Source organism: Rattus rattus, chromosome 1 (assembly GCF_011064425.1).
Source record: "Rattus rattus isolate New Zealand chromosome 1, Rrattus_CSIRO_v1, whole genome shotgun sequence".
Classification (NCBI taxonomy): Eukaryota; Metazoa; Chordata; class Mammalia; order Rodentia; family Muridae; genus Rattus; species Rattus rattus.
The window spans coordinates 166,718-176,263 of NC_046154.1; the positions used below are offsets into that span (position 1 = coordinate 166,718).

Consider the following 9,546-nt stretch of genomic DNA (forward strand, 5'->3'; position numbering starts at 1 on the left):
CCTAGAGGTCCTGGAGTTCAAATCCCAGCATCCACATGGTGGCTCCCAACCATCTGTGGGATCAGAACCTCTTCTGGTGTGTCTGAAGACAATGACAATGTGCTTATATATAATAAACTTAGAAGGAAGAAGGAGAAGAAGAAGAAGGAGAAGAAAGAAGGAGGGCTGGGCATAGGGATGTGGCAGAGCACTTGTCTGGCATACACAAGACCTGGCTTCAAACAGCCCTGTGGCCCGTCCAGCCCCATGAGCACTAATGGCCAAGGAAGGAGGTGGGCTCTCAAAGTGGAATAGTGGGGTGAAGTTTTGGTGAAAAGCAAGCGCTGAAACTTGAAAACACACAGAGCATGGTTTCTCATGAAGCGGGTGCTCAGAACGTGTCTTTCAGACTCTCTGGTCCCATGGGTCCAGCCCTGAAAGGACTGGTTCATGACAGCATTTCAGGCCACACTACAGCTGCTGGGGAGGACAGATGGACAGTGAGGAGGCATCAGGACCTCTGGGAACAGGCTCCAGAGCCGGATGCAGAGTTAGATGGTTCACAGAAGGACTGGTCTCAGAATCCGCAGTGTGAAGACAGGACTCATGGGGGATATGAGGGCAGGAGAGGGGTGGCAGAGGGGCAGAGGAGGTGGAGACTGGGGCTGTGTGACGCAGCCGGTGACACGAGCTTCTATACAGGCTGGCAGTGGGGAGCAGGTGGAGACAGGGGAGGAACTTGTGGGGCCCTTGGGCTGGAGGGTTAAGGTCCTATCAGGCACCGTTCTGCCCTTGATTTCTGTGTCTCCATGCCTGCACAACCATGGCTACCCTGCTTTGCTCGCACTGTCAAGAGCTGCTCCAGGTTCCCAGGACTGAGATCACCAGCCTGAGACCCATCCTGACTCAGTTCCCCATCCTCTTCCTTCTGGGAGGGGCTGATACCCCTGAATCCTGGGTCTTTCCAGACTCTGCCCTCCTGTACCCGAGCCTCCCCAGGCTCGGCTGGAAATCTGAGCTTTGGCTCTCCAGAAGAGGCGTGGAGCTGACACCAAGCAGGCTGAAGCAGATAGTGTGCCAAGCAGAGGACCCCACTCCACTGAAAGGTACTTCTACTCTCAGCCAGAAATGACCCCACAGACATAGGACCAGGGCTGGAAAGACCTGGCACCAATAGATTAGACCCACAACTCTCTCCCTGATCCTCTCTGCCAATCTACCTCAGTTTTTCCTTATTTTTTATTTATTTTATTTATTTTTTATTTTATTTTTTTCATTTATTTATTTTATTTTTTTTCAGAGCTGGGGACCAAACTGGGGCCTTGTGCTTTGCTAGGCAAGCACTCTACCCTGAGCCGTCCCCAACCCCTATTTTTTTTTTTATGGAAGAAAGCTTATTTATCTTTTTCGGACAGAGCCTGGCATATCCCAGGCTGGCCTTGAAACTTACCTGTGCCAAGAATGACTTTGAACGTCTGACCTCCTGTCTTTGCCTCCTTAAGGCTGGGGGTGCAGGGTTTGCCGCCACACTTGGTATCCCTAAGGTGCTGAGGGAGGAACCCCAGGCACCCTGCACAGGCAGCACTCTCCTCAGGAGCCACTTCTCCAGTTTCACCTCTTGACTTTTCAGGCTGTTCACACCATTGCTTTGAAACTCTGCTCCTCACCCCATGATTCAGGTTTTGCCAGCCAATGGACGGCGTGTCAACCGCCACAATGAAGGCTTTACCGGGAAGTCTCAGCCACCAGAAGATTTTGTGCAATCCCAACAACTCTCACCACTCTCCACCCCCCTGCCACAGCTGACCACTTCTCCACTTCATGGGTTTTCTTTTTGGGATGAGTGGCCAGACAAAGTGTCCACACTTGTAAGATACCAATGGCAGTGAAAGGTCTCGTGGGACAGTCTAGGCTTTCTAAGACTCTACAGAATGCCTGCGATGTGAGTAAATCCTGCAGTCCCTATGCTTAAAATTGCATGTGAGCCCAGGGGATGTGGCAGGCCCCAGGGAGGCTCTGTCCGTATGCTGCAATGCCAATCAGGACAGCATTGTCCCAGGCAGCTGTCCCTTCCTAGCCATCAGAATTGCTTTCCATCGAGGGTCCATCATCCCCAACTCCTTGTTTGTCTAGCTATGTCCATCAAAAAGAAGAAAGATGGCCACTGAAGCCCAAGTATTAGGTACCCTAAGAAGAAAGTTGCATTTTAAAAAGTTGCATTGATGTGTTTGACTGTGTGCACGAATGTCTCTGTGAATCCCAGAATTGGAGTTACATGTGGTTGTGAGCTGCCACGTGGGTGGTAGGAATTGAACCCAGGCCTCTGGGAAGGAGAGCCAGTGAATGCATCACTGAGCCATCTCTCAGCTCAACGTTGCCTTTTTAATATATGAGTTTGTATTATATTATATTATATAGTGATTTGCTTACCACGTGTGACTATCCACCATGTGTGATGGTGCCTTTGCAGCAGTCAGAAGAGGGCATTAGATTCATAGAACTGGCGTTATAACTCAGACGGTTGCGACTGGCGTATCGTTTTTGGAATCCAATGAGCCCTCTGTTAGAACAGCTAGTGCTCTTTTTAACCTCTCTGTCTCTAGCTCTTTAAATAATCGATTTGAAAAGATGTGTTCAAGTATATCCTGGCCGAATGTCACTGCCAAGCATGGTGCATCTCAGGCCTGAGTTGGTGCACAAGGTCAGACTCAGAGAAAGGCACCCAGGGAAGGGAGGTGCCATGTAAACTGATCTTGTTCCTCTGGCTCTTTTCTCTACAGCCAGTACCACGAGGGCAGCCGTGGTGCTCTGTGGGTTTCTTGGTCTGAAATGGGAGCTGCTAGGAAGCTATTTTTTGGGAGGGTGAAGTGTCTCTACTCTTATTAAAGTAAATATTTTCCTTCTTTTCAAAGTTCTCTCAATTTGAGATGTTTGGAAGGCCCACTGACAGCTTGTTGAAAGGCAGGTTCTGGTCAGTGGGATTCACTGGGTCTGAGCTCATACACTTTTAGCAGGAGGAAAGGGGTGGAGGCGGGGACAGAGAATGGGAGTTGTGCTCAAGAAGCCTGGCGCAGATAGAAGGCTTGTGAGGCTCCTTCTCCAGAAGTACTCAAATTCAAATGACAAAACCAAGAGAGGTTGAGAACAAGGAGCAGAAAAGGATGCACTAGTTTACTAGTTTGAAACTGAGGCTCACTAGTGTGAGATGGACCACAATTGAAAATCACGCAGCAACTCAATCCCAGAGCACACCCTAGACTTGGAGGCTCAATCCCAGGCTCATAAGCTTCCCACACATGCACTGAGAATGCTCACGGACACTGGTAAATACAGTGCACTAGGATCTCCTCACACACATCACACCAACAAAAACATCAGGCAGAAACACAAGGGGAAAATCAAGATTCTGGCCTCCTACATTGGGAAAACAAGACAAAACAAAACAAAAAAATGCAATGGAACTGCCAGAGTTAACTGTGGGCCAACTTTAGGTGTCTCTGTGCTCTTGTCTGTTCTGGTGCTTTGTTTTGTTCTTGGGGCGTCTTGAAATTTGAGCTGCCTTGGAACTCACACATCCTCTAAATGCTAGAATTACATGTGACACTGGGTTTCACCTTTCTTCCTCTACGTTTTTCCTTTGAAAATGGAAGAAATATGCTGATTTATAATAAAAACTAATTTTATTAAAACAATTTGCTGACTTGGAGAACATGGGAGGCGTGCTGATAAGCTGCACTCACAAGTAGGTGTTGGGAGAATGGGCTTACTTTTGCTCTTCTAGACTACCACAGGAGAGCACGTTAAGGCCAGCACGGTCCTCAGCGTCCTTAACTTTCCTCCGACTCTAGCAGTTTACAGAGTCTTTGGCTCAGAGGAAGGAAATGACTCCTTTAAGTACCCAGAAGTCTTAACATTGTTTCCTCACCTTAATTGCAGCAAAATTGATTTGAAAGAAAGAAATGGCCCATCAGGCAATTCTGTGAAAGCTCAAATTACCCACAGCTCTGGGTCATTTTATTTTCTGGCTGGCTTTGTGCCCCGAAAGGAAGGAGAAAATGACTTCAGTGTCTTACACCTCAAATGGGAATTGAGGTCATTTAGATTTGGAAGAGTGCTGGGGACGATGAGCTGGAATATTCTCACGGGAGCATCCTGCCCCTACTTCTCTGGGTGTTCCTGGTGCACTGCAACCCCAGGAGAATGTGGGAGCTGTTGTGGCCCTCAGCCCCACAGTCCCCGTCTTCCAGGATCCTTACACCCGTCCGCAGGCCGCAGTCCCACACACACCAGTTCCTCAAGTTGCCTCTCTTGAACGCTGACTCTTCCACTTGGCCAGCGTCATGGTAAAAGCCCACACTGACAGGATGCAGACTCAGCCTTCCGGGTCCGTCTAACTCATGGTTTATAACATCAGGAGCCTCCAAGTTTCTGATAAGGCAGGTTTTGCCCTCACCCTTACGAATTGTACTTGGTTTACTTCTCTTCTCTGCATCCATCTATCTCTTTCCCTTTCCTTTAACTACTGGAAGGTCTGGGGTAGCAATCCACGAGTCCCATTTGTAAATAGAGAGAACCCCTGGAGAAAAGGTTGTCTGCGTTAATGTTGTGTTGTCAAGGCACCCAATTTGAGAATCAGGGTAGAAGGCTCGATTCGGAACAAGATGGTAAAACCTGCTCCTTTAGCGGAGGAGGAGACATGCCAGGGCTGATGGTCAACTTTCAGTTTTCAGAGGTAGACAAGGTTCCAGACCTTCCCGTAGTCTAACACCCAGAACCTCTACCCCCATACCTGGAAGAGCCCATGTGAAGAGGAGGACCTCAGTATCTGAAATTCAGATTACAGGGCTGAATGCCATCTGCCTCAAATGACATCTACCATTACAAAGCTAGGAAGGCTGCTACAGGCACGCTGGGCACAGCTAGACGGGTACTAGCTAGAGCACATAAGTGCTTTAGCTCCAACATCCTTATAAAAAGAAAACAGCATTTAACGGTGTCTGTCTTGGTAAATTAAACCTTATTTCAGATATACTGAATTAATGCAATCTGCTGTATTCTTTCTCTATTTATTCTTATTTTAATTAAATAACCTTTACCAGAAAATTTAAATTACACTGTGAAAGCTGCATGTTCCGATCAGGAGGGTGATTTAGTTAAATGCTCCTCTGATGGAACCAATTTCACATCTTTGTGGATGGGATAGAAAGTCTCTGTCTCTCTGTCTGTCTGTCTCTCTCTCTCTCACACACACCTGCAGTGGCACCTGGCATCTTTTCCTTTGATCCTTCTTTACCAAGCTAAAGACACAGAAAGAGGCCGAGTTTTCCACCATTCATTGTCCTTGTTCAGCTTTTAAAATTATTAATACGTCAATTCAAGTCTAAAAACCCTGGTCTGTCTGAAGGGAGGGAGTGGAGCCTTCAACGCTAGATAATTTTTTTCAAATAAAAACTTCTCAAAGAAAGATGGGTATGTTGGATGTTCCTCTGACGTTGTAATTTTAATTTCTGTGAACCTGCTGCCTAAAACAAACAGGTAGAATGATAAAAATTAAAAAAAAGATTTCTTTATTAAACGTATTTGTTACTTTTCTTCCTTTTTTTGTTCGAGGAGGCGCCGAAGGAAAGGTACTGAAGCAGGTGGGGCAGCCCCAGTTAAGGAAAAGTCTTCTTCTTATCAGAAAATCAGTTTTTGGCTGGGTAGTCACTGGAATGACCAATCTCTCTCTTTCAAAACAACAGCAACAGCAACAGCAACAACAACAACAACAACAACAACTCAATAATTAAGGCACAATCTGCTTGGGCCAGTCCTGGGACTTTAGGTTAAATACCAATAGGTCATTTCCCATTCCTGGATGACTGGTCGTAGCTACTGGGAAGCCTAGGTGGTTGATAGTACTGCCAAATCTGGAAGGTTGGCACCCAAGATAATGGGGTGGGTTTAAAATGAGACAATTGGAATCGCACAGTTCTGTATGAATAGACTCAAAATTCAGGTGTTGGGGCTGGATCACACCGAGAATTCCTGGTTACGGTTGCGACAGGCTTGTGGCTCTCAGAGGCAGGAAAACCAGCCCCTTGAATTGAATTTATTTTAAGCAACTCTTTTTGCAAACTTGATCTCACTTTTAATTATAAAAGGCACTGTCCGAACCTTTTATTTGAGGTGCGGTAGTCAAAAGTATAGAGGCGAACGTGTAAAAGCCAGTTTGGCGCAGCATAGCACACACTGAGCCATACTCCCCTGCAGTTCCAGGATTCTAGATTCTGCTGGGCAACAACTTCAAACTCTCACCCTTTACAGCTAAGGCCCTCCCTAGTAGAATGGCGGAAGGCATGCTCTTTAGACTTCGCGTCATCGAGGTCCCTTGTGTGTCACTTCCAAACGCGGCTACCAGCTCCACCGTCGCCCGCGTCCGGCAAATCGGTCTGTGAACAGGGCAAGACACCGAGCCTCCACGCGACCCTCAGGCCTCCTTGCCTCGTGAGTCTCGGTCCATTCACGCTTTAGTCCTGTCCACTGGTTCCGGGGATTTACATCGCAGAACCTGCCGGGGTCCGTGGTTGTGCTTACCCGGCTCACATGGCGAGCCGGTGATCCACCGCCGGGGTAGGCGTGGCGGGGTGATGGGCACCTCTGCCAATGGGTGCCCACTGGGATTGCGCGGGGCCCCAGCGCCGCTCCCGAACTGGCCAGGAGACGTGCGCCCGTAAAGTCCACCGTGGCACTCGCGCGCTTTCACTCCCGCGATGGGCAAGTGGGTCCCGGCCAGACTGACCCGCAGCAGCAGCGACTGCTGCTGCGCCCCGCTAAGGTACGCCGTCAGGGAGCCGCGGCAACGGCATAGGCGGCCAGGTTGACTGGGCGCGCCGTGCACCGCCAGCTGGAAGCTCCCAGTGCCCGCGCGCCCGCCGCCAACCCGCGAGCGCACGAGCCGCCGGCCGCTGATAATTGAGGCCCAGATCCAGGGCTGAGCGGCTCTCAGGAATAAGCCGGGAGCCCGGCGGGGCCCAGGCGACGCTGCGGGTAGTAGACCGGCGGAATTACGGCGAGCAGCGGCGCATGGCCCGCATAGACAGCTCCAGGTGAGCCCGGCCTCGCGGCAGGCACGGCGCCCCAGGAATGGCGGCGGCGGCGGCGGCAGCAGCAGCTGCGCATCATGCATGTACGCCGGTGGGTGGACCAGGTCCGAGCGCTTGAAGCCTTGCGCCATGCCGGAAGCTGCCGCTCTCGAACCTTATCCTCGGCGTTGGGGTCAGGCGCCCAGTAATTGCCTTTGCCCGGGCGGCCGCCTCGCGCGGGATCTTGAGGAAGCAGTCGTTGAGGGTGAGGGTTGTGGCGGATGCTGTTCTGCCACTTCATGGGGTGTCGCGGTAGAACGAGAAGCGCTCGGTGACGAACTGGAGTGCCGCCCAGGTGAAGCGGCGCTCGGGCGCGTGCTGATAGCCATCGCGATGAGCGCGATGTGGCTGTACGGCGGCTTCCCCCGCTGCGAGGGGCGCTTGCGTCGCCGTCCTCCAGCGCCGCGACCCGCCACCTCGGCCGGGACGCGCCCGCCGCCGCCTCACCGCGCTCTTCCTTCACGTATAGCGCCTCCGGCTGCAGCAGGGGCGGCAACGCGCTCTCGGCCATCATGGCGCCGCCGCGGTCCCCGTACCCCGTCTCTGCAGCTGCGGACGGCCGCGCCGACCCCAGATCGAACCCCAGGGCCGACTCTGCCGGGGCTTCGCGGCTGGCACGGAGAGCGCTGAGGCAAGGGACTTCGGTCTGGGCGCTGCGTCCACCGACGGCTCCTGCGGGCACGAGGGCAGAAGGTCCTTGAAGTTCTGGTGCCAAAGATCAGGGGGTCAGGTGGCTCGGGCTCAGGTGGTGGCAACTGTTTGGGAGTTCCTGCGGGTCCGAGGATGACCGTGGGGCGGTGCGCGTAGAGGGCGGGCTGGGGTCTGTGCAGGAGCGGTCGGTGGAAACGTACACCCTGCGGTGGCCGCCGCCGCACCTCTGCGGTGGTACAACAAGCGGAGGGCAGAGGCAAGCCGGTGGCGGAGCAGGCAGTGGGCCGGGCCGGGTGGCGACAACTGCTCCCTTTCTGCCGCCCTGGACTCCAGCCCCAGTCCCGCCGGCAGACGCTCTCCTGCACACCTGGGCCAGCTCCTCCCTCCTGGCTTCGCCTCCTTAAAGGCGCCTGCAAACGCGGGGCGTAGCCGGTTTGCCCTGCCCGCCCCCACCCCCCCGCGGCTGGCACCCCTCCCCAGGTAGCGGCTGGAGCTCACAGCGTCAAGTGGGAGGGGCGCCTGGAGGTGCGGGGCCAGGCCCCTCTGCGCGCCAAGCGGGGAGACTGAGGCTCAGGACTCCAGGAGCTCGCCCCCAGCTCCTCCTGAATTATGGCCCTGTCTTCTGCAGAAAGTTGGGAAGAGGGCTCACTGCATTTCTTGTCAGAGGGTAAGAACTGGACAGCGGTGGGGTACGTTTAATTGTGTGGGGAGGAAATAGGAAGTTCTTGGGATTCTTTCCAAGAACCAGGAGTTTAGGTTACCTGGCCCAATCTGGTCCAGTTCTTTTTTTTCGAGAAGGATTCCCAAGTCCGCTTAACTTCGCTGCTCTCAGGGAGCCTGCAGCCTGCGTCTGTTTTTTAGAATCGCTTCCCAGCTAGTGGTGAGGTAGTGCCACAGGCAGTCGCTTTACCGGGTTCCTGGGCTGTCCCGAAGTTTTTTCTTTTTTCTTTTTTTAATCTCAGGAGTTGTGCAGGGAAAGCCTCCCCACCTGATCGCGGTCGTTAGGTGGCTTGGGACCCTTCTCCATAGGCAGGAGAGTGCTTGGTTAGACAGGATTTGGCTCTCGCTCTCTGGCAGTCGCCCACCTCGCAATCCCTCCCCGACCCTGGGGGCAGAGTGGGCCTGAGAGTGAAGACTTGGGGGGAGCTGCTGCAGTCGTCAGTGCACAACTCTACTGGTGTGTGTGTGTGTGTGTGTGTGTGTGTGTGTGTGTGTGTGTGTGTGTGTGTTCCAAAGTGTCCGGTTTCTGCCTTCCTCTGGCAGATTCCGTGCTGAAACAGGACTCCCAGTGCAGCCCCACCTGCCCCTTTGCTCTCAGCCACTTTTGGGACTGATTTGTGTTCCCATCTCAGGAATCTAAGATTTGGTTCTTAGATTCTCACCGTGAAATAGTACCTTTCCTAGGGATGGGAATTGTGGGTGCAGAGCGAAGGTGCCTGACTGGAAAGACGACACACTGTGGAGGGGTTCAGGTGTAACGTGGGTGGCCCAACCTTCTGGTTTATTGCTTTCTTCAGTGGACACTGGCTGCCTTTGGAGAAAGGAGGCAGAGAGCACAGATCCTCTCTCCCTCCGTTGACCTGGGCTTGCTTGGAGACCTTTCCCCGCAGGAGCATGCCCTTGAATGCAGAGAGGGCTTTCCGCTTTGGCCGCCGCCCTCAGACTTCAAAGAAGTTGGAAATCTAGATTTCATGTTTACCCCCAAAGCAATTTTAAGCTAATAATTGTGATTTGGAACATCTAGTGGTTCTCCATATTCCAAGATTTGTATTTTAAATTCTGAGTGGTTATC

The 9,546-nt window shown here is 52.3% G+C and overlaps 1 pseudogene; it reads right to left on the reverse strand.

Moving 5' to 3' along the window:
* Positions 1-6,481: 6,481 nt before the first annotated feature.
* LOC116885657 lies at positions 6,482-7,617 on the reverse strand (annotated as a pseudogene).
* Between the last annotated feature and the right edge of the window lie 1,929 nt (positions 7,618-9,546).